This window comes from Melanotaenia boesemani, chromosome 11 (assembly GCF_017639745.1).
Source record: "Melanotaenia boesemani isolate fMelBoe1 chromosome 11, fMelBoe1.pri, whole genome shotgun sequence".
NCBI lineage: Eukaryota > Metazoa > Chordata > Actinopteri > Atheriniformes > Melanotaeniidae > Melanotaenia > Melanotaenia boesemani.
The window spans coordinates 37,232,323-37,257,839 of record NC_055692.1 but is presented as its reverse complement, the minus strand read 5'-3'; the positions used below and the strand labels follow the sequence as shown (position 1 = coordinate 37,257,839).

General features: G+C 44.4%; 1 pseudogene; it reads left to right on the top strand.

Annotated features, from left to right (window-relative positions):
* Positions 1 to 19,360: 19,360 nt before the first annotated feature.
* Positions 19,361 to 25,517, top strand: part of LOC121649383 — a 543,071-nt pseudogene continuing 536,914 nt past the window's right edge.

The window sequence follows — 25,517 nt, the reverse complement described above, 5'->3', positions numbered from 1 at the left end:
CAGTATTACTACACCAGTATCACTGCACCAGCGTCACTACTCCAGTATCACTGCACTAGAATCACTTCATCTGTATCCCTATCCCAGTACCACTACACAAGTTTCACTTCACCAGTATCACTACACCAGTATTACTACACCAGCATTACTATACCAGTATCACGACAGCAGGCACACTGCACCAGTATAACTGGACCTATATCCCTTCACCAGTATTGCTAATCCAGTGTCACTTCACCAGTCTCACTACGTCAGTATCACTGCATCAGTATCACTGCAGCAGTATCACTACACCAGTATAACTACACCAGTATCACTGCACCAGTATCACTACACCAGTATCATTGCACCAGATTCACTACACCAGTATCACTGCACCAGTATCACTTCACCAGTATCACTACACCAGTATCATTGCACCAGTATCACTTCACCAGATTCACTACACCAGTACCACTACACCAGTATCACTGCACCAGCATCACTACATCAGTATTACTGCATCAGTATTACTGCACCAGTGTCACTACACCAACATTACTATACCAGTATCACGACACCAGTCACACAGGTCCAGTAAAACTGGACCTATATCACTTCACCAGTATTGCTGATCCAGTATCACTTCACCTGTATCCCTACACCAGTATGGCTGCACCAGTATCACTACACTTGTATCACTACACCAGTATAACTACACCCGTATCACTACACCAGTATCACTACACCAGCATTGCTATACCAGTATCACTACACCAGTCACAGTCCACCAGTATAACTGGGCCTATATCACTGCACCAGTATCACTGCACCAGTGCCACACCACCAGCATTACTATACCAGTATCACGACACCAGTCCCACAGGTCCAGTAAAACTGGACCTATGTCACTTCACCAGTATCACTACACCTGTATGACTTCAATAGCATTACTATACACAGGGCTCCAGACTAACGTTTGTCACGAGGAACACATCAGCTACTAACTTAAATTTTTAGGAGTGCAAGCAGAAAAATTAGGGCGCACACTGAAATCACCTTGCATAGTAAAACTTCACATTTTCTCTCATTTTCACAGTTTTAGTGATAAATACTTGAACAATAAATTTAGAAATTACAATGTTTACAATTTTACATATTTTTGCACTTGACATAATACACACACACAAACATCTTACTTGCCGCACAAATACAAAACAAGTAGACATAGAAATCGTTAAATCAAATCAGGTTTGATTTGATTTTCGCTTTGTAGTCGAAGCAGAACGACATCTTTGTCCCCATCATCCCCCACAAGACATGGTACGACTGGTCCATGTAGTTCCTGGTAATAAACAGCTTTAGGGACTGATGCTCCTCCAGCCACTGTTCCCACTCCTCAGTAAGAACAGCAGCTATTGGCTGTCCTAGAAGTCACTAGAAGTCATTAATTAGCATCATCAGCCTGGTACATATAGTTGTAATGGACGCTGCCATAAAGAGGGATGTTGTGGGACATACAAAAATTTATGAAAAGACAACCTAAAAATGTTTAGAACTGCTGCTGCTGCGAGGCCAAGCATCATATGAATGCTTTTGGATGGAGGAGGGGTCTGCACAGTACCCACTCCTCATTGGGAAGAGTAAACTACATTCATTCACATCAGTCTCCAAAAGTCTCCAATAATACCAGAAAAAGTTTCTAGATATGTCGGTAATCGCTCTTTATTTATTTATTTTTAAAAAAAGTCACTAGAGGGTCTGAAAACTCGCTAAATACAGCCACAAAGTCGCTCGCTACGCTGGCAACACTGAGGAATAATAAATTCCCCAAAGACCCGCCTCTTTCCACACATTAGCCAATCACAGAGCTCGTTCGTCCCCGCTCACACACACATTGGCTGTCGTCTTCTTCGTTGGTGTTCGTCTCCTTTTCTTGTATTGATGTTAGTTTGAGTCGACAAACCAGCAGCTAATTTGTTATTACTGAACTACTGGGCTGAAGAGGGGAGCAGAAGTTTGTTAGCGAATAAATAAATTTAATTATAACTACTACAAGAAAAATACAAGAATATATCGGTCGCCGTTGTAGAGTAGATGAAAATTTCACTCAAATTGTCTCACATTTTAGTCACAAAATACGACCATTTGGTCGCAGACTGGAACCCTGACACCAGTATCACTACACCACTATTACTATCCCACCATATATACACACACCAGTCATACACCAGTCACACTGCACCAGTATCATTGCAAAATTATTACTTTACCAGTATTACTAAACTTGTATAACTGGACCAATATCATTGCACCATTATCGCTTTAACAGTCTAACTACAACAATATCACTTCACCAGTATTACTATACCAGTATTGCTTTCCAGGATCTCGGCATCAGTTCATCTAGATTTTCACATTGAATACATCCTGGATGCAGTCTGGTTTAGCAGAGGAAGCTATAAGAATGAAGAGGAAGGACACAGATCAGGTGAAGACAGACCCCAGACCCAGTACCAGCAGCCCCACAGCTCCCAACATGGAGCTAGACACACCAGGATCCAGTCTACCACCAGCACCCGACAGTACACCAGAACTGATCCCCGTATTTCCACACCAGGATCCAGTCTACCACTACCACTGGACCGTAGACCAGAACCGATCCAGATCATTAATGTTTTATTTCTCTCCAATGTGACCACCGTTATCACAGAAGTGATGGAGAGAGGAACACGATTATTATTGAGATGAACATTTTTACATGATGTAGGAGTTTGGTGCTACCACATCACGTTGGCTGAGTTTCCTCTCTGAGCTGCAGCTCCAGGCATTCCTGTGATGGATTCTGCCCGACACTTTGGACTCAACAACCAGCCACACACATGCATCATAGTTACTGTCTTTGTGAGGACCCGGTCCCAGGTCAGGCGTCTCAGACACTCCTCTGAAGTCCTGTCCCAAGGTAAGGATGGGGAAAATGTCCTGATTTGACAAACTCATCCCCACCAAGAATAAAAACAAGAACACAGAGACAAACACGGTTTTTCCTTCATTTCAGAGATGCAGACATGCTTCATGAAGTGGTCTCCCTTCAGTCTCACAGGTTACTTTATGACAGGGGTGTCCTAAGATGGTCCTGGAGGGCCGCAGTCCTGCAGGTCTTCTATGCTGCCAGAGCTGGACACCCCACCTTATGACCCCACCTTTGTCCCCAGAACATGACGAACATGAACACAAGTGTATCGACCACTTCCACACACCTGCGGCTCACACATTCCAGATTAAAACTTCGTACATTCTCAACCATCATGGAGACTAAGGTGCGAAAACCTGATTCTCTCATGTATTTAATGCATGCTGATCCATGCTACCGTGGTTACCAGCGGATCACCATGTACGGACGGACCTGCTTCCTGAGCAGTTTATTCTTCCTTGTTCCCGCGGAGCGTTGCTTTCAGACCACGAACACCAGGCAGATGCTGGATTTAGTCTAAACAAAACCAGAATGTCTGAACAGTCCCCGCCCCTCCCCCTCATCACCGCACCTACATTTTTTATTTCTACCAGCTCCTTCTAGACATAAAATGAAATGTTGAGGCTGAGACACATCCTGAGCTCTGAGCCATGTTCCATTGTATGAAACACCCGCCCGGTACGTCGCTGTCCTCTCTAAAAACATGAGTGTTACATGGCAGGAGAACTCAGGCTTCTCATTGTTGCAGTTCTTCTTTATTTCTACATCAGTTCATTGATGAAGAAACTCTGATAAAACCGATGATCTGGATAAAAACAGCTTTTTCTTTTAGCATTGAAGTGTGAGTGTTTGTGCAGCCGAGATAAAAGTCCTACAGCAGCTTCACCCAAAGTAAACACCTGCTGGTAAAACACATCATTGGCTGCTTGTTTTAGTAGTTTTTCTTCACTTGTTCACACTTTTTTTCCTGGTCAGGGCTTCTGCCTGCCCCCCCATCAGAACTTTTCTAGACCCGCCCCTGCATAGCTGAAGTATAAACCCTGTCTATAACGACAACCTTTCGCCAGCTATTGTTCTATCCTGCCAACAACAATACTTTGGGGTAAATATGTGTGAACTACAAACTGCTAGTTGCCTCCTTCTCAGCTCAATGATAAACGCAACAAGAAAAAAAGCCGATCAGTTGATCACTGACAGCTGTCGCTACACAAACAGAGAGACCAGAGATCCTCTAGAGCAGCCATGTTGGTGCAGGACGCCGCTGGATTGTTGTAGGTTTAAAAGAATGGGGAAAAGTGTGGGCATGGAACCTTCTCACCAGGAAAAGATTGTGTTAAAACACTTCATTTTCCATGTAGGCGACGTCCATGTTGCTCCATTAATGCTGAGTTTTTTCTCAAATTCATCCATAGAGCGAGCCGGCTGGTCTTTCCTGTCATGCTTCTCCACGTCCCGCCGTCATAACAGAGACGTGTGGGGTTTGTCATGCTGCACATACGTTAATTGTGTTCAAATTTTTAATGCAATTAATTACATAAACTAATTAACGGCTTTAATGCATTATTTTTTACTGCCCTGATATTTGATTGTTTTAATGATATTGTTTTATTTAATATTAAATTACATTTATTTCTTTTTATCTTTTTCCTGTTTTACTGTATTTATTTTGTTTTATATATTGGTGAATAAGTTAAATCCCAATAAATGATACAACTACACCCCCTGCTGATGAACCAGCGCTCTATCTTGGCTAGGAAGGTTAAAATGGAAGGGATTTTATAGTAATTAATACTTTGCTGTCAGTAAATCATTTGTATGTGGTGTTTTAATTTAAATTAAATTCAGCTTTATTTATATGGCAACAATTCCAAACACACTAGTTCATTATAGTCCGATTATATTCAGATTAAAAGAAAAACATGGTTCACATTAGTCCAATTTATAACTGTGTTCGTATAAACCATAAAAATTAATGATTGAGCTAAGGAAAACCTCCATCAGAACCGAAACCAAGACCGGAACCGGGAAGCAAACACTCCGTCAGAACCGGAAGCAGGAAGGAAAACTTCCTTCAGAACCAGAACTAGAACCAGGAAGGACGGCCATCTTCCTGAACCGGTTGGGGATGGAGAGGACAGGCAAGAGGGGTAAACCAGCCGCAGAACTCTAATCCAGGGATTCCACAATGACAACAGTAACGCCAGATATTTTTATTACTTATAACGTTCCCAGGGAGGTGTTCCGGAGGCTTCCTGACCAGATGCCTGGTCCCCCCCAATGACAGTGACAGCTGGAGGTGCGTGATTGGGAGGAACGGCCCCCCTGATCTGAATCTGAGTGGTGTTTTGTTGTTGGACTTCTGTGCTTGTCATGGACTGTCCATAACGAACACCTTGTTCAGACATAAGAGTGTCCACATGTGCACTTGGCACCAGGACACTCTAGGCTGCAGTTCGTTGATCGACTTTGTAGTCGTATCGTCGGACTTGCGGCTGCATGTCTTGGACACTCGGGTGAAGAGAGGGGCGGAGCTGTCTACTGATCACCACCTGGTGGTGAGTTGACTCAGATGGTGGGGGAGGATGCCGGTCAGGCCTGGCAGACCCAAGCGTGTTGTGAGGGTCTGCTGGGAACATCTGGGAAAGTCCCCTGTCAGAAAGAGTTTCAACTCCCATCTCCGGCAGAGCTTCAACCATGTCCCGGGTGTGGCGGGGGACATTGAGTCCGAGTGGGCTGTGTTCCGTGCCGCTATTGTCGAGGCAGCCAGCTGCAGCTGTGGCCGTAAGGTCATCGGTACCTGTCGTGATGGTAACCCCCAAACTCGTTGGTGGACACCAGCAGTAAGGGATGCTGTCAAGCTGAAGAAGGAGTCCTATCGGGCCTTTCCGGCCTGTGGGACTCCAGAGGCAGCTGATGGGTATCGGTGAGCTAAGCAGAGCACAGCTTCGGCGGTTGCTAAGGCAAAAACTCGGGCATGGGAGGAGTTTGGAGAGGCCATGGAGAATAATTTCCAGACGGCTTTGAGGAGATTCTGGTCCACCATCCGGCGGCTCAGGAGGGGAAAGCAGTGCTCCGTCAACACTGTGTACAGTGGGGATGGGGGGCTGCTGACCTCGACTTGGGACGTTGTGAGGCGGTGGAGGGAATACTTCGAAGGCCTTCTCAATCCCACCAACATGTCTTCTGATGAGGAAGCAGAGTCTGGGGTAGCTGGTACTGGCTCTCCTATCTCTGGGGCTGAGGTCGCTGAGGTGGTTAAAAAGCTCCTCTGTGGCAAGGCCCCGGGGGTGGATGAGGTCCGCCCAGAGTTCCTTAAGGCTCTGGATGCTGTAGGGCTGTCTTGGTTGACACACCTCTGCAGCATTGCGTGGACATCGGGGACAGTTCTTCTGGACTGGCAGACTGGGGTGCTGGTTCCCCTCTTCAAAAAGGGGGGCCGGAGGGTGTGCTCCAACTACGGCGGGATCACACTCCTCAGCCTCCCTGGTAAGGTCTATTCAGGGGTGCTGGAGAGGAGGGTCTGTCGGATAGTCGAACCTCTGATTGAGGAGGAGCAGTGTGGTTTTTGTCCTGGTGGCGGAACAGTGGACCAACTCTCTTCAGGGTCTTGAAGGGGGCATGGGAGTTTGATCAACCAATCTACATGTGCTTTGTGGACTTGGTGAAGGTGTTCGTTCGTGTCCCCCGCGGACTCCTGTGGGGGGGACTCTGGGAATATGGAGTGCTGGACCCCCTTGTACGAGCTTGGTTAGCATTGCCGGCAGTAAATCAGGCTGCCCTTTGTCACCGATTCTGTTCATAACCTTTATGGACAGAATTTCTAGGTGCAGCCGAGGTGTTGAGGGGATCCGGTTCGGTGGCCTCAGGATTGGGTCTCTGCTCTTTGTGGATGATGTGGTTCTGTTGGCTTTATCGGGCCGTCATCTTCAGCTCTCACTGGAGCGATTCGCAGTCGAGTGTGAAGCGGCTGAGATGAGAATCAGCACCTCTAAATTCGAGACCATGGTCCTCAGCCGGAAAAGGGTGGAGTGCTCTCTCCGGGTCTGCAACAGAGTTCTGCCCCAAGTGGAGGAGTTCACGTATCTCGGGGTCTTGTTCATGAGTGAGGGAAGGATGGAGCAGGAGATGACAGGCGGATCGGTGCGGCATCTGCAGTGATGCGAACTCTGCATCGGTCTGTCGTGGTGAAGAAGGAGCTGAGCCTCGATTTACGTTCCCACCCTCACCTATGGTCAAGAGCTGTGGGTAGTGACTGAAAGAACAAGATCGTAATTGGTAAATGGTCTGTACTTATATAGCGCTTTTATCCAAAGCGCTTTACATGTACGTCACATTCACCCATTCACACATTGATGGCAGAAGCTGCCATGCAAAGCGCTCAACCATGGCCCACCAGGAGCAATCAGGGGTTCGGTGTCTTGCTCAGGGACACTTCGACATGAGCTATCCAGGCCAGGATCGAACCGACAACCCTTGGGCTGCAGGATGACCACTCTACCCACTGAGCCATGCCACCCCCAGATCGTGAATAGAAGGTGATTAAATGAGTTTTCTCCGCAGGGTGGCCAGGCTCTCCCTTAGAGATAGGGTGAGAAGCTCGGTGATCCAGGAGGGGCTCAGAGTAGAGCCGCTGCTCCTCCACATCGAGAGGAGCCAGATGAGGTGGCTCGGGCATCTGGTTAGGATGCCTCCTGGACGCCTCCCTGGTGAGGTGTTCCGGGCACATTCCACCAGAGAGAGGCCCCGGGGAAGACCCAGGACACACTGGACGGACTAAATCTCTCGGCTGGCCTGGGAACGCCTCGGGATCCCTCCGGCTGAGCTGGTGAATGTGGCCGAGGAGAGGGAAGTCTGGGTTTCCCTGCATAGGCAGCTGCCCCCGGAACCCGACTCTGGATGAGCTGCAGAAAATGGATGTATATATTATATTATATTATATTATATTATATTATATTATATTATATTATATTATATTATATTATATTATATTATAGTTTTAATTTCATTTTTTTTTATTATTTACTTATATTTCATCATGTATGATCATTAAGCAGCTGTTTACATATATCATACAACAATATACAGTTTGTTGTATTGTATTTTAGTATAAACCATTATTATTGTTGTTATTATTGTTGTTGTTTTTATACTGGTATTGCACCATACTGTGCTATCAGTAGAAGCTATAATGTATTAATAATATATTAGAAGATACTCTGTTACTATCTGACATTGTGTAATACTACCGCACCTTACTATTTTATATATACATATATATATATATATATATATATATATATATATATATATATATATATATATAAATTACTGTCACACTACTTTCAGATATGAATTTACTGTTTATATTGTCAGCCCTCATGTCCACTTGTGTCCTCACAGTTTTTCTAGCCTGGTTGTGGTTGCTTTTGTTTATTTTTTTAACACCGTATGAGATGTGAAACTAGTCTGAGGACCACAGCGGGTCTCGTCCACACAATCCGCCCACCACTCTGTAATCAGCCCTGGGTCTGTAACCGGCCCCGCGCTGGGTCTCTGATTCTTTGATTGGAAGCTAAATCCTTATCTGGTTCGTTCAGGTGGAAGAAACGCTTTCTGATGACTGACTGGCGCTTCTCAGGGATGTCTTTAAAATCACGGCAATATGCTGGATGAGTGGAAGAGATGTTCCAAGGTTTGTCTAATCTTCCTCCTGGTATGAAATTATTCATGTTACAGGGATATTCATGCTCAAGTCCTCAGTGTGGACATGAGCTATGTCCCCACAACGGAATACACACATGGAAACACACAAACACTGACCCCTCTGGGACTCAGCAGGCCACAAAGACGTCCCATTATGCATTTCTCTGCACGCCTTGTAACACAATCAGCTGTGTGTGTGTGTGTGTGTGTGTGTGTGTGTGTGTGTGTGGACTCAGTGGCCTGGAAGCTGATGGGAAGCCTCCTCATGATTCTGAACACCAGAGAGGAAAATAATACACCGAGGTCATACGTGTCCTACTTCAAGTTCACAGCTGAGATCAGACTCCAAGCACCAGCTGATGACATCACTGAAGGAGGAGCTAACTCACACACACACACACACACACACACACACACACACACACACACACACACACACACACACACACACACACACACACACACACACACACACAGACATGCTCATCTGCACACATGCACATTCATATTAAATCTGTGGAGAAACTACATCACGTACTTGGATCAGTTTTACAGTTTGATAGAAAATGAATGCCAAGACCTCAGACGATGAAGGACTACAGTACCCATGAGCCTCAGGGGATGTTGCTATGGCAACGCCTCCATCTAGCGCAAAGTCATACCTCTGATGGAGCTCAAACCTCACCTGCAGTGACAAGCTCTCTGACTGGATGATTCTGATCCAGGAGCCAATGAACTAAAGTTGCCTCACGGCCTGGATCCAGCTCCCACATGCACACCCCTGCACCTGCGTGCATGGCATCGCTCCATGCACATGCGCACGCCTGTGTGTCTTATAAGTTACATCTGCCGAAGAGGAGGGTGGGATTGGTAATGAGGGGCTGGGTATTCCTGTTTCCATGGCAACCACATTGAAGACTCTGGAGCTGCATCCCTGTTGCTGTAGTAACCAGTCATGCTGGCAGCAGATGAAGTGATGCAATTTATAAACAGACAACCACAGAAGAAGAGTGTGACAGGTGGATTTCTTCTTCTGCTGCTGCTTCTCTTAGAGCGTGCGCACACACACACACACACACACACACACAAACACACACACACACACACAAAGCCACGCATCTCAGTGTGCTGACAACATGTCTGTCTTTGATCTAAATAACATCAAACACCTGCACTGAGTAAAGTCTTCATGACAACCAGAGATAAATCTGTAATCTGATGCAGCAACAGTCAGTAAAAGTTGTTTTAGGCTCAAATTAAGTGAGAAATGTTTCTAGAATACCCACTAACAGGCTTCTGGAAGACTCTCCAACCAGCAGATTAACTGGTGACAGGCAAGAGTGTCAGGATTGGATATAGAAGCATCATGCAGCACAGGTTTAGTCTTACCAAGGATGGGTCATGTCTCACCTCTTTGGTCCAAACTGGAACAGGGAATCATCAGTAAGTTAAAGAAATATTTCTGAAAGGATTCAGGGAGTCTGGAGGAAGGACAGAAACCCCTGCTGGATGGTTGTGACCTTTAAGCCCTCAGGTAGCACTGCAGGAGAAACATTCATGACACCATCAATGTTGTATTCAGGTTTCATTGGAAGTTACGCTGTATTTTATATAAATATTATAGAATTACTGACAGAGGCTGGACTGTGTACAGCTGACTTCCACACAAACTAACAGGCTTTAAACATTTTCTCACTGCAGCATAGCTACCATGTTGGATTTAGAGATAAGACCTTTTCGACTCAAAGCATGTTGTGAGGGTCTGCTGGGAACGTCTGGCAGAGTCCCCTGTCAGAAAGAGTTTCAACTCCCATCTCTGGCAGAGCTTCAACCATGTCCCAGGTGAGGCGGGGGACATTGAGTCCGAGTGGGCTGTATTCTATGCCTCTGTTGTCGAGCAGCTGTGGCCATAAGGTCGTCGGTGCCTGTTGTGGCAGTAACCCCCGAACTTGTTGGTGGACACCAGCAGTAAGGGATGCCATCAAGCTGAAGAAGGAGTCCTATCGGGCCTTTTGGCCTGTGGGACTCCAGAGGCAGCTGATGGGTATCGGCGGGCTAAGCGGAGCGCAGCTTCGGCAGTTGCTAAGGCAAAAACTCGGGCATGGGAGGAGTTTGGAGAGGCCATGGAGAATGACTTCCAGACGGCTTCGAAGAGATTCTGGTCCACCATCCGGCGGCTCAGGAGGGGAAAGCAGTGCTCCGTCAACACTGTGTACAGTGGGGATGGGGGGCTGCTGACCTCGACTCGGGACGTTGTGAGGTGGTGGAGGGAATACTTCGAAGGTCTTCTCAATCCCACCAACACGTTTTCTGATGAGGAAGCAGAGTCTGGGGTAGCTGGTGCTGGCTCTCCTATCTCTGGGGCTGAGGTCGCTGAGGTGGTTAAAAAGCTCCTCTGTGGCAGGGCCCCGGGGGTGGATGAGGTCTGCCCAGAATTCCTTAAGGCTCTGGATGCTGTAGGGCTGTTTTGGTTGACACGCCTCTGTAGCATCGCGTGGACATCGGGGACAGTTCCCCTGGACTGGCAGACTGGGGTGGTGGTCCCCCTCTTCAAAAAGGGGGACTGGAGGGTGTGCTCCAACTACGGCGGGATCACACTCCTCAGCCTCCCCGGTAAGGTCTATTCAGGGGTGCTGGAGAGGAAGGTCTGTCGGATAGTCGAACCTCTGATTGAGGAGGAGCAGTGTGGTTTTTGTCCTGGTGGCGGAACAGTGGACCGGCTCTACACCCTCTTCAGGGTCTTGAAGGGGGCATGGGAGTTTGATCAACCAATCTACATGTGCTTTGTGAACTTGGAGAAGGCATTCGGCCACTTCCTCGCGGACTCCTGTGGGGGGTACTCCGGGAGTATGGAGTGCTGGACCCCCTTGTATGAGCTTGGTCCGCATTGCCGGCAGTAAATCAGGCTGCCCTTTGTCACCGATTCTGTTTCAGAATTTCTAGGCGCAGCTGAGGTGTTGAGGGGATCCGATTCGGTGGCCTCAGGATTGGGTCTCTGCTCTTAGCGGATCACGTGGTTCTTTTGGCTTTATCGGGCCGTGAACTTCAGCTCTCACTGGAACGATTTGCAGCCAAGTGTGAAGCGGCTCGGATGAGAATGAGCACTTTCAATTCCAAGACCATGGTCCTCAGCCGGAAAAGGGCGGAGTGCTCTCTCCGGGTCTGCAGTAGGGTCCTGTCCCAAGTGGAGGAGTTCACGTATCTCGGGGTCTTGTTCACGAGTGAGGGAAGGATGGAGCAGGAGATGACAGGCGGATCAGTGCGGCGTCTGCAGTGATGCGGACTCTGCATCGGTCTGTCGTGGTGAAGAAGGAGCTGAGCCAAAAGGCAAAGTTCTCGATTTACCGGTCGATCTATGTTCCTACCCTCACCTATGGTCACGAGCTGTGGGTAGTGACCGAAAGAACACGATCGTGAATACAAGCGGCCGAAATGAGTTTCCTCCGCAGGGTGGCTGGGCTCTCCCTTAGAGATAGGGTGAGAAGCTCGGTGATCCGGGAGGGGCTCAGATTAGAGCCGCTGCTCCTCCACATCGAGAGGAGCCAGATGAGGTGGCTCGGGCATCTGATTAGGATCCCTCCTGGACGCCTCCCTGGTGAGGTGTTCCGGGCACATTCCACCAGAGAGGCCCCAGGGAAGACCCAGGACACGCTGGACAGACTACATCTCTCGGCTGGCCTGGGAACGTCTCGGGATCCCTCCGGATGAGCTGGTGAATGTGGCCGGGGAGAGGGAAGTCTGGGTTTCCCTACTTAGGCAGCTGCCCCCGCGACCCGACTCCGGATAAGTGGCAGACAATGGATGAATGGATTGACCTGTCGACATTCTGAATTATGAATCCAACATTGGGTGTGGTGAAAATACTTTATAACACTTTGTTAGTCACTGTGAGGCAGAAGAATCAGGTTGGCTGCGTTTAGTTTTACTCTTCCCCAAATGGAACGCTGCATCTAGCCTACGTGGTAACTGGACTCCAGTTTGTTCTGTTTCTCTTACTTTCTGAAACTACCATGTACATTAAACACCTGAGTCTGGGAGAACTCACAACCCTGTAACTTTATATTAGGTTCAAGAAACACATTCCTAGCAGGTGGTTATATGTCACAACAAATTTCCCATCAACAGTCACATTGCAGCTGAAAACATGACATGGATTTTAAGGAGCTGTTAGCTAGTTACCTGCCATTTAAAATGCCCATTCAAACTTTTCTGTTTTTTAGTGGAGCAAATTATGATACTTGATGAACTTCCAGGTGACAAACTCAATTCAACAGATTAAATGTACATTAGTAACTTCTGTAACTCTGTATTGTGCTTTAACTTGTCAAAAATAAATACTGTTCAATAACACGGACACCAGCAACTTGGCTATTTTATAGCTTTGTTTGAAATTTTAAAATAAACATTTTAGTCATGACAGAGCCTTTAAAACTTGTCAGGCACAACACTGAAAGTAGTGTACAGAAGCTGAAATAGACCTTCATGCATTGCATCCTGAAACAAGGAACTAAAGGGGCTTGCTAATGCTAGCTAGTACTAATGTTAGCCAGTGCCAATGCTAGCTAGTTGTGCTGCACTAATGATAACAGCAACTAATACTAACATTTGCAGGTCATTACTGTGATTTTTGTGACCTACTGAGATGCTTGCTGAGCAAATAATTCCCCTCAGATCTCTGACCATGACGTAGTTATAGTAGTCAGATTTTAATCCTGGATTTAAGAATAATTATTGAAATATATTCAGGAATCATATGTGAAACTTTAGTTATTACGTCTTAAAAAGAAACATTGAGGTGGAAGTTTTGGCTCGCTATTTTTTTTTTTTTTTTTTTAAGCAGCAATGTTTTTGTTTTCACATAAAAACATATTTTAGAGGATAATGGGTGATGGGTCCTTTTAAGGACCTGAGGTGTCCTACAGTCCTTCAGAAGCGATTTCTGAGCTCTCATGTGTTCATCAGTGGTGAATAAATGTGGTTTGTACATGAACACTCGGAGCTGGATGAATTCCGTCCTTTGTGTCTGCATCGGTGACTTCAGTTGTTCGTCAGCCTGTTTACACGCGTGTGTGGTTTATTGAAGAGTGTGCCATACACTTGATGTTCAGGAACACTCTCCTGTTTTATTGATGTATCTTGAGCTTGTCTCCTGAGGTCGTCTGCAGGAAGCCTCCTCTTTTATTTCATCTGTATCAAACAAACTAATTTAATTTTTAATTCCTTAAAAGTTATGATTCTATTCAATTCTATATCTATTCTCATTCATTCAGTGCATGCATGATGCATTCAGTCTCCTTTCACTGACTTTATCAGCTTTGAGACTGACCTTCGGCTGGGGACCAGTTAAATAAAACTGTTTTTCTCTGATGAGAGTCCTCTCCTGACTCTTCGTGGGTCAGAAGACTGCTCTCAACTTGCAAGTAATTCTGTATTCAATAATTCTCCTGTAATAAACTTTATATATTTTTACTAATTCCAGACTCTTGGTCTTGTCCCCCGGTACCTCTCTCTGCCTCTACCATTTGTCCCCAGAGGATTACACCTGCTGTAAGTAAACTAAATGCTACCATGCTACCAGCTAGCCATCATGCTAACAGCTAGCCACCAGCTGTTCAGGGAGAGATACTTTTTGATATTCTGAGTGCATAACAGCGTTATCATTGCAAGCACAATGTGTTTTTTGTTTGTTTTTTTTGGCCACACAGCAAGGAGTGAAGTGAAGTAAATGACAAGAATATAAAAAGTAAAATAACCTGTCTTAAAGCAGTGACAGTTGTGCTCACATTTTTATTAAAGACTTTTAGAAAAGACCAGTAAATTTAAGGTCAAGGTGGTCCTGAAGCACATCAGTCTGAGCCGTTAGCGCTGTTAGCTGCCTGTCAGCAGCTCTGGCAGCTGCAGGATAAGCTGCTGGAAGTTGCTGCATCCGCATCAGCATCAGTTTGACAGCAGCATCAGCATTAGCAGCAGTAGCAAAATCGGCTTTAGAACCATCAGCAGCATCAGCTTCAGCAGCATCAGCAGTAGAAGCAGCAGCAGAAGCATCATCATCAGCAGCATCATCATCAGCAGCAGTAGCAGCGGCATCAGCACCTGCATCAGCAGCTGCATCAGCAACATCAGCACCATCAGCAGCAGCAGAAAAAGCAGTAACATCATCAGCAGCATCAGAAACAGCAGCAGCAGCAGCATCAGCTTCAGCAGCAGTATCAGCATCAGAAGCATCATCATCATCAGCAGCAGCAGCAGCAGTAGCAACAGCAGCAGAAACATTATCAGCTGTGTTCAGAGCACGCGATGATCGCCTATGTTTCATCACCAGGCTGAAAATGAAACGTACAAAGCTGATGCTGGATGGTCCTGTGCTGGCTTACCATCAGATATTAACGTCTTATAATGAAAATTGTGGACAACAAAATTTAAAAAGTTAAAATTGTCATGGTGAGTTGTGGACTCCTAATTTAAAAAAGTACACATAATAAAATTAAAGTAAAAAACAGAAAATCTTGACTAAATAATTTCTTTTTATATAATTAAATTAATTATTCCATTTAGCTCTTCTTTTAGGTCGTCTTTTCATCAATTTTCACCTCTCTCACAACATACTTGTACTCTTATATGCAAATTAGGTAATGACCTCATTTAGCAACCAGAAGCCTGAGGAGTTGGCAGCAGTGTAGAAAACCAGTAAGTATGGTTCTACATAACAAAAAACTAAATCTGGTTTTAACCTGGCTTTGAGCCCTTTTTTATTCACAAAATCCCATTTTTTTTAAGAAATGAAAGAAAAAAAAAAGACAAATTTTATCAACACTACAGGTGGGTTTCATCACAATTAAGTAAAATTGTTTACTGCTCAAAAACCCATTTTATGTGCTCTAGCCTTTAAAATAAAGTATATTTAACAAGGACCGTCACTAATCATTTTAGGTTCTGTCTGAAAGCAAATACGCAAAGTTTGTGAAAGCAGTGAGGTAAGTGAAACATGACCATGTAATTGTGGCTTGTGTTTTTTAACTGTGTGCACTATGAATACATGAAAACAGCCTGGTTATTTAAGGATGCTCTGATTAACAGGCCAGCAATCAATAAAAAAAAATTCACAGTTTGATTGGTGTTCTTTCTGCTGGTCGATCAGATCGTTTCAGAACAGAGAGCAGAGAACAACAGGGCATGTTCTAGTTCTTTAAAAAGTAATCTCACATTATTGGGCAAATATTCAGGTTGGCTGGCACACTTATGAGCGTTATAGACGAATATGAGTTTTCATGATGATGTCGGCATAAAATTCACAACAAGTAGAAATTAAATCTCATCCAGTAGAAATTGGGTTTGTGCTACTGAAAGGAAGCTGGTCTATATGTGTTCCATGGTATGTGCATGAAATATATATATATATATAATATATAAAGGGAACGCTTAAACAACACAACGTAACTCCAAGTCAGTCACACTTGTGTGAAATCAAACTGTCCACTTAGGAAGTAACACTGACTGAAATCAGTTCCACATGCTGCTGTGTAAATGAAACAGACAACAGGTGGAAATTATCAGCAGTTAGCAAATCACCCCCAATAAAGGAGGTTCTCAGGTGGTGACTACAGACCACGTCTCACTTCCTGCTTTCTGGCTGATGTTTTGGTGACTTTTAAATGCTGGTGGTGCTTTCACTCTAGTGGTAGCATGAGACGGAGTCTACAACCCACACAAGTGGCTCAGGTAGTGCAGCTCATCCAGGATGGCTCATCAATGTGAGCTGTGGCCAGAAGGTTTGCTGTGTCTGTCAGCGTCGTGTCCAGAGCATGGAGGTGCTACCAGGAGACAGGCCAGTCCATCAGGAGACGTGGAGGAGGCCGTAGGAGGCAACAACCCAGCAGCAGGACGCTACCTCCACCTTTGTACAAGGAGGAACAGGAGGAGCACTGCCAGAGCCCTGCATGACCTCCAGCAGGCCACAGATGTGCATGTGTAGCTCAAACGGTCAGAAACAGACTCCATGAGGGAGGTATGAGGGCCGACGTCCACAGGTGGGGGTTGTGTTTACAGACCAACACCATGCAGGACGTTTGGCTTTTACCAGAGAAAACACCAAGATTGGTAACTTGGCCACTGGCACCCTGTGTTCTTCACAGATGAAAGCAGGTTCACACTGAGCACATGAGACAGACATGACAGAGTCTGGAGACGCCGTGGAGAACGTTCTGCTGCCTGCAACGTCCTCCAGTATGACCAGTTTGGCAGTGGGTCAGTAATGGTGGGGGGTGGCATTTCTTTGGGGGGCCACACAGCCCTTCATGTGCTCGCCAGAGGTAGCCTGACTGCCATTAGGTACCGAGATGAGATCCTCAGACCCCTTGTGAGACCACATGCTGGTGTGGTTGGTCCTGGGTTCCTCGTAATGCAAGACCATGCTAGACCTTTGATGCTATGGACTGGCCGCCGGTTCCCCAGACCTGAATCCAGCTGAGCACATCTGGGACATCATGCCTCGCTCCATCCACCAGCAGTTCCTGGCATTGATATCTGGAATCTTGGGCTTTCTCCTCTCACTGTGCCAAAGTCTTCCTCAAACAGAAACCTGACACGGTTCATTTTGGATCACTTTGCCCTGTTTATGGTTTAAAATGACCAGAATCCGGTTTTTGAGAATAATGGATTCAGTGGAAGGAGGGCCAGCTGTAAGTTGTTGCCTTTGTTTTTGTGTGCAAGTTTTTCTTTCTTTTTTTTTTTTAACATTAATTTAATCATTTTGGACAAATCTCTCTTAATTCGTCTAATTTTCTTCTTAAACCCACTTTTGTGTTGGTTCTGACCCAATCTGCTGCAGGACTGTTGCTCTGGTTAGTGAAACCTCTACAATCACCAGAAACCAACATCCAGGTTCTTTTTTACAACTTTATTTCCTTCATTAATCCTCTGAAATGTAATTTAAGAGTGCAGCATAAACAGGTTCATTAGAAAGTGAGGAAGGTGATTCCTAATATCATCCTAGTCCTGGGCGGAAACAGAAAGGAAATTATGCATGCAGCCGGGATTTAGCTGGGTTAGGGTTAGGAGACTGCTTCCGGTACCAAATCTGATTTATTTTCTTCTTTTCTGAAGTGTCCAGGTGTTTAAAAAAAAAAAACTGTAAATGTTTGTTTGTTAAATTGTTGTTCATGTAACTGGTTAGTGCTCCATGCTTGAAGAGCACATTTTAACCATCTCTGAATTCTTTAAAGTACTGGAGACCTCTTCAGCACTAAGCTAACAATGGTTGGTCAGGCACATCTGGATGCTGGGAAACATCTGTATCAGCAATTGATTGCTGCTGTAGATGAAAGAGCTCACCGCTCACTCTGATTGGTTGTTGAATGTAGCGAACTGATGCACTGCAATGCGGTGAGGACGACAAAGCTGACGGCTAACTGTCAGACAGGCAGGTTTTCATTTTTATTTCTCCAGCACAAGCAACGTGGCCGCAGTCAGCACCTGATGATCTGGACTTGTTGGGCCCACATCTGAGATTAGAGGAAAACACTAAACGCTGCTATGTTTACTCCTTCTGTGTTCTACAGCCTCCCTCCGACCTGGTGAAGGTTTTACTCGGGCACAGATTACTTATTATTCAGAACTGAACAAACTGTTGGATCCGTGTAACTTGAGTCAGATGTGCTGGAGAAGAAAAACCTGCAGGACTGGGGCCTTCAGGACCAGACTCTGAATTCCCTGCTCTACTGGATCTCAGTAGCAGACGCTTTTATCCAAAGCAACTTACATTTGAGAGTAAGAACAACACAAGCACACATCACATCCAGATGGGATCCAGGTCAGACTCGGCCCACTTATGGCCCACATCCATCTCTGATCCCGCCCAGAGTTGACCAAAGATCTGTCCCAGATCCGCATTACAGATCTGGGCCGGTCTCCTTTGGCACAATGGGCCAATACTGGTACAGATCTGTTTTCCAAATCCGGACAGATCTGGCCTGCAACTGGGGCTAAATCACAACTTAAGGATCCACATCTGGCCCAGAGCTGGTTCAGTTCCAGCCCTGATTTGGAAAAATGAATCTGCACCGGTACTGGTTTGTTGACCCAGATCTGTAATGCGGATCTGGGACAGATCTTTAGTGGGCTCCAGGCCAAATGATTTTTGCTGTCTGGGTGTTTAAACCAGTTAACTGGTAGCTAGCCTGGTCCGGGTTTAGCTTCTCCAGGTCCGGATCTGTCCGTCTATCTGTTAGCAGCAGCACTATAAAAGTTTTGGATGGATTAGGATGAAATGTTCAAGAAGTCTCAAATGGAATAAAGGAAGAAGTGATGAGATTTTGGGGTCCAGGAATCTTTAAAGGGTTCTTTACCGAGATGACAGAGATCATTGTACGTTACAGCTTCTAACTCAGATAATGTCCACAGTCCCTGGCATTAAATAAATAAATAAGACTAAATGTTAACAGAGGTTCTGGACCAGAGCCCCTTGATACTGCTACTGGTCCAGGTCCAGGTCCAGGTCCAGGTCCTGGTTCTGGTTCCTGATCACCTCAGGACAGAAAGCTAAGGGGGATTATCTCGGGACAAAAATCCAGAATGATTAATGAATGAAACATAACACTCGTGCCCGCGCTCTACTCCGACGGCTGCGCGCCTCCTTTCCTCTCCTCTGCCCGGGAACGCGCGGGACTCTGGGAGCGAGCGTCACAGATCCAAGGACAGAGCGGCTCACGAGCATCAGGTCACCTGGAGCTCCTCGAGCATCACAAGCTTGAACAGAGACACATCCAAGAACCAGATTCGTACGGTCCTGCAGTCCAGAACCGGACTAGAAAGAAGATTCTCTGGTTCGGCTGACCTGATGGAGCCGCGCTGAATCAACAGGACGAAGCGACACCGGGTCCGCTGGTGCGGCTCCGAACCCTGACAGAACACCACGTCTAATCCATTCGGGACACCACCGGAACCGGGACCTCATTGATCTCTGATGTCAGAGAACTATACGAAACCGGACCCTTCAAGGTCTCTTTCATTCAGGAAAATCTAAAAAAAAAAAAAAAAGATAGAAAGTCCGACAGACCCGCGGCACCGAACCGGAATCAGAGCAGCGAGGACCAGCTCCAGCAGCGAGCGCGAGGACGGGAACCGAGCCGGAGGATCAACAGCAGACCAGGAACCTGACCCAGACCCCGCTGTGACTCAGAACCAGAACCTGCAGCTCAGTAAGTAAGTACGTCTGAATCCAACAGAACCAGATTCTGTCTGATCAGAACCTGCAGAACCGAACCGCCCTAGGGTTTGAAACACACCCTGAACAGCGGGTCACTGTGATCAGTGACCAAGTGATCAGGGAGGGCTCCAGGAAATAAATACTGGGGTGGCCAGAAGTTGGGGGGGGGGGGGGGGGGGGGCTTCAGTGCCAGAAAAAAGAAAAAGAAAAAAAAAACTATTATAGAAGAAATAAGAATAAAAACTCATTCATATAAGATGAGTGATAAGAAAAACCATTAACCTTTAAACCTCCAGCAGATCTCCATGTGCTCCATCTCCTCCACCACCAGGAGCGGTGGTGTGTAGCTCTGTGGGGTAAATGTGATGGATAGCTACCCTTTATCTACGGAGGTTTTCCAGCATTTCTATCTGTCCAGGAGGTTTACAATCCAGCCACTAAATGTAATTTTATTCAGAGACTCTATCTGGTAAATCCACAATGATCCATGATAACAGCTTTATTTATCACATTTCATCATAAAAACATCACCATCACTACTATGTTGCTAAGAGACCTCTATTTAGACCTGGACATGATGATGAAGCCACTTCCTGTCAGACTTTCCACCAATCAGAGAGCTTAGATTGACGGTAACGTCCAATCAGGAGCAGCCAAAGATCAACCAGTGAGCAGAAAGTTCTATGTGTGTGTGAAAAGAAGAAAAATAATGCTCCTCTATGGCTGGAATAAAGCCAAGAAGACGTTTCTGATGCACGGTGGCGCCACAAAGCAGCTGCTACAGACTGGTTAATACTGGGATTCAAAGCTGTTACAGACTGGTTTATACTGGGATTAAAAGCTGTTACAGACTGGTTTATACTAGGATTAAAAGCTGCTACAGACTGGTTTATACTGGGATTAAAAGCTGCTACAGACTGGTTTATACTGGGATTAAAAGCTGCTACACACTGGTTTATACTGGGATTAAAAGCTGCTACAGACTGGTTTATACTGGGATTAAAAGCTGCTACACACTGGTTTATACTGGGATTAAAAGATGCTACAGACTGGTTTATACTGGGATTAAAAGCTGCTACAGACTGGTTTATACTGGGATTAAAAGCTGCTACAGACTGGTTAATACTGGGATTATAAACTGCTACAGACTGGTTTATACTGGGATTAAAAGCTGCTACAGACTGGTTTATACTGGGATTAAAAGCTGCTACACACTGGTTTATACTGGGATTAAAAGCTGCTACAGACTGGTTTATACTGGGATTAAAAGCTGCTACAGACTGGTTTATACTGGGATTAAAAACTGCTACAGACTGGTTTATACTGGGATTAAAAGCTGCTACAGACTGGTTTATACTGGGATTAAAAACTGCTACAGACTGGTTTATACTGGGATTAAAAGCTGCTACAGACTGGTTTATACTGGGATTAAAAACTGCTACAGACTGGTTTATACTGGGATTAAAAACTGCTACAGACTGGTTTATACTGGGATTAAAAGCTGCTACAGACTGGTTTATACTGGGATTAAAAGCTGCTACAGACTGGTTTATACTTGGATTAAAAGCTGCTACAGACTGGTTTATACTGGGATTAAATGCTGCTACAGACTGGTTTACACTGGGATTAAAAGTTGTTACAGACTGGTTTATACTGGGATTAAAAGCTGCTACAGACTGGTTTATACTGGGATTAAAAGCTGTTACAGACTGGTTTATACTGGGATTAAAAGCTGCTACAGACTGGTTTATACTGGGATTAAAAGCTGCTACAGACTGGTTTATACTGGGATTAAAAGCTGTTATAGACTGGTTTATACTGGGATTAAAAGCTGCTACAGACTGGTTTATACTGGGATTAAAAGCTGTTACAGACTGGTTTATACTGGGATTAAAAGCTGCTACAGACTGGTTTATACTGGGATTAAAAGTTGCTACAGACTGGTTTATACTGGGATTAAAAGCTGTTACAGACTGGTTTATACTGGGATTAAAAGCTGCTACAGACTGGTTTATACTGGGATCAAAAGCTGCTACACGCTGGTTTATACTGGGATTAAAAACTGCTACAGACTGCTTTATACTGGGATTAAAAGGTGTTACAGACTGGTTTATACTGGCATTAAAAACTGCTACAGACTGATTTATAGTGGGATTAAAAGCTGCTACAGACTGGTTTATACTGGGATTAAAAACTGCTACAGACTGGTTTATACTGGGATTAAAAGCTGTTACAGACTGGTTTATACTGGGATTAAAAACTGCTACAGACTGGTTTATAGTGGGATTAAACGCTGTTATAGACTGGTTTATACTGGGATTAAAAGCTGCTACAGACTGGTTTATACTGGGATCAAAAGCTGCTACAGACTGGTTTATACTGGGATTAAAAACTGCTACAGACAGGTTTATACTGGGATTAAAAGCTGCTACAGACTGGTTTATACTGGGGTTAAAAGCTGCTACAGACTGGTTTATACTGGGATTAAAAGCTGTTACAGACTGGTTTATACTGGGATTAAAAACTGCTACAGACTGGTTTATACTGGGATTAAAAACTGCTACAGACTGGTTTATACTGGGATTAAAAACTGCTACAGACTGGTTAATACTGGGATTAAAAGCTGCTACAGACTGGTTTATACTGGGATTAAAAGCTGCTACACACTGGTTTATACTGGGATTAAAAGCTGCTACACACTGGTTTATACTGGGATTAAAAGCTGCTACAGACTGGTTTATACTGGGATTATAAGCTGTTACAGACTGGTTTATACTGGGATTAAAAGCTGCTACAGACTGGTTTATACTGGGATTAAAAGCTGCTACCGACTGATTCATACTGGGATTAACAGCTGCTACAGACTGGTTTATACTGGGATTAAAAACTGCTACAGACTGGTTTATACTGGGATCAAAAGCTGCTACAGATTGGTTTATACTGGGATTAAAAACTGCTACAGACTGGTTTATACTGGGATTAAAAGCTGCTACACTGGTTTATACTGGGATTAAAAGCTGTTACAGACTGGTTTATACTGGGATTAAAAGCTGCCACAGACTGGTTTATACTGGGATTAAAAGCTGCTACCAACTGGTTTATACTTGGATTAAAAGCTGCTACAGACTGGTTTATACTGGGATTAAAAGCTGCTACAGACTGGTTTATACTGGGATTAAAAACTGCTACAGACTGGTTTATAGTGGTATTAAACGCTGTTACAGACTGGTTTATACTGGGGTTAAAAGCTGCTACAGACTGGTTTATACTGGGAATAAAAGCTGCTACAGACTGGTTTATACTGGGATCAAAAGCTGCTACACACTGGTTTATACTGGGATTAAAAACTGCTACAGACTGGTTTATACTGGGATTAAAATTTGTTACAGACTGGTTTATACTGGGATTAAAAACTGCTACAGACTGGTTTATACTGAAATTAAAAGCTGCTACAGACTGGTTTATACTGGGATTAAAAGCTGCTACAGACTGGTTTATACTGGGATTAAAAGCTGTTACAGACAGGTTTATACTGGGATTAAAAACTGCTACAGACTGGTTTATACTGGTATTAAAAACTGCTACAGACTGGTTTATACTGGGATTAAAAGCTGCTACACACTGGTTTATACTGGGATTAAAAGCTGCTACAGACTGGTTTATACTGGGATTAAAAACTGCTACAGACTGGTTTATACTGGGATTAAAAGCTGCTACACACTGGTTTATACTGGGATTAAAAGCTGCTACAGACTGGTTTATACTGGGATTAAAAGCTTCTACAGACTGGTTTATACTGGGATTAAAAGCTGCTACAGACTGGTTTATACTGGGATTAAACGCTGCTACAGACTGGTTTATACTGGGATTAAAAGCTGCTACAGACTAGATTATACTGGGATTAAAAGCTGCTACAGACTGGTTTATACTGGGATTAAAAGCTGCTACACACAGGTTTATAATGGGATTAAAAGCTGCTACAGACTGGTTTATACTAGGATTAAAACTGCTACAGACTGGTTTATACTGGGATTAAAAGCTGCTACAGACTGGTTTATACTGGGATTAAAAGCTGCTACAGACTGGTTTATACTGGGATTAAAAACTGCTACAGACTGGTTTATACTGGGATTAAAAACTGCTACAGACTGGTTTATACTGGGATTAAAAGGTGCTACAGACTGGTTTATACTGGGATTAAAAGCTGCTACAGACTGGTTTATACTTGGATTAAAAGCTGCTACAGACTGGTTTATACTGGGATTAAAAGCTGTTACAGACTGGTTTATACTGGGATTAAAAGCTGCTACAGACTGGTTTATACTGGGATTAAAAGCTGCTACAGACTGGTTTATACTGGGATTAAAAGCTGCTACAGACTGGTTTATACTGGGATTAAAAGTTGCTACAGACTGGTTTATACTTGGATTAAAAGCTGTTACAGACTGGTTTATACTGGGATTAAAAGCTGCTACAGACTGGTTTATACTGGGATCAAAAGCTGCTACACGCTGGTTTATACTGGGATTAAAAACGGCTACAGACTGCTTTATACTGGGATTAAAAGGTGTTACAGACTGGTTTATACTGGGATTAAAAACTGCTACAGACTGGTTTATAGTGGGATTAAAAGCTGCTACAGACTGGTTTATACTGGGATTAAAAGCTGCTACAGACTGGTTTATACTGGGATTAAAAGCTGTTACAGACTGGTTTATACTGGGATTAAAAACTGCTACAGACTGGTTTATAGTGGGATTAAACGCTGTTATAGACTGGTTTAGACTGGGGTTAAAAGCTGCTACAGACTGGTTTATACTGGGATTAAAAGCTGTTACAGACTGGTTTATACTGGGATTAAAAACTGCTACAGACTGGTTTATACTGGGATTAAAAGCTGCCACAGACTGGTTTATACTGGGATTAAAAGCTGCTACCAACTGGTTTATACTTGGATTAAAAGCTGCTACAGACTGGTTTATACTGGGATTAAAAGCTGCTACAGACTGGTTTATACTGGATTAAAAACTGCTACAGACTGGTTTATAGTGGTATTAAAACTGCTGTACAGACTGGTTTATACTGGGGTTAAAAGCTGCTACAGACTGGTTTATACTGGGAATAAAAGCTGCTATAGACTGGTTTATACTGGGATCAAAAGCTGCTACACACTGGTTTATACTGGGATTAAAAACTGCTACAGACTGGTTTATACTGGGATTAAAATTTGTTACAGACTGGTTTATACTGGGATTAAAAACTGCTACAGACTGGTTTATACTGAAATTAAAAGCTGCTACAGACTGGTTTATACTGGGATTAAAAGCTGCTACAGACTGGTTTATACTGGGATTAAAAGCTGTTACAGACAGGTTTATACTGGGATTAAAAACTGCTACAGACTGGTTTATACTGGTATTAAAAACTGCTACAGACTGGTTTATACTGGGATTAAAAGCTGCTACACACTGGTTTATACTGGGATTAAAAACTGCTACAGACTGGTTTATACTGGGATTAAAACTGCTACAGACTGGTTTATACTGGGATTAAAAGCTGCTACACACTGGTTTATACTGGGATTAAAAGCTGCTACAGACTGGTTTATACTTGGATTAAAAGCTTCTACAGACTGGTTTATACTGGGATTAAAAGCTG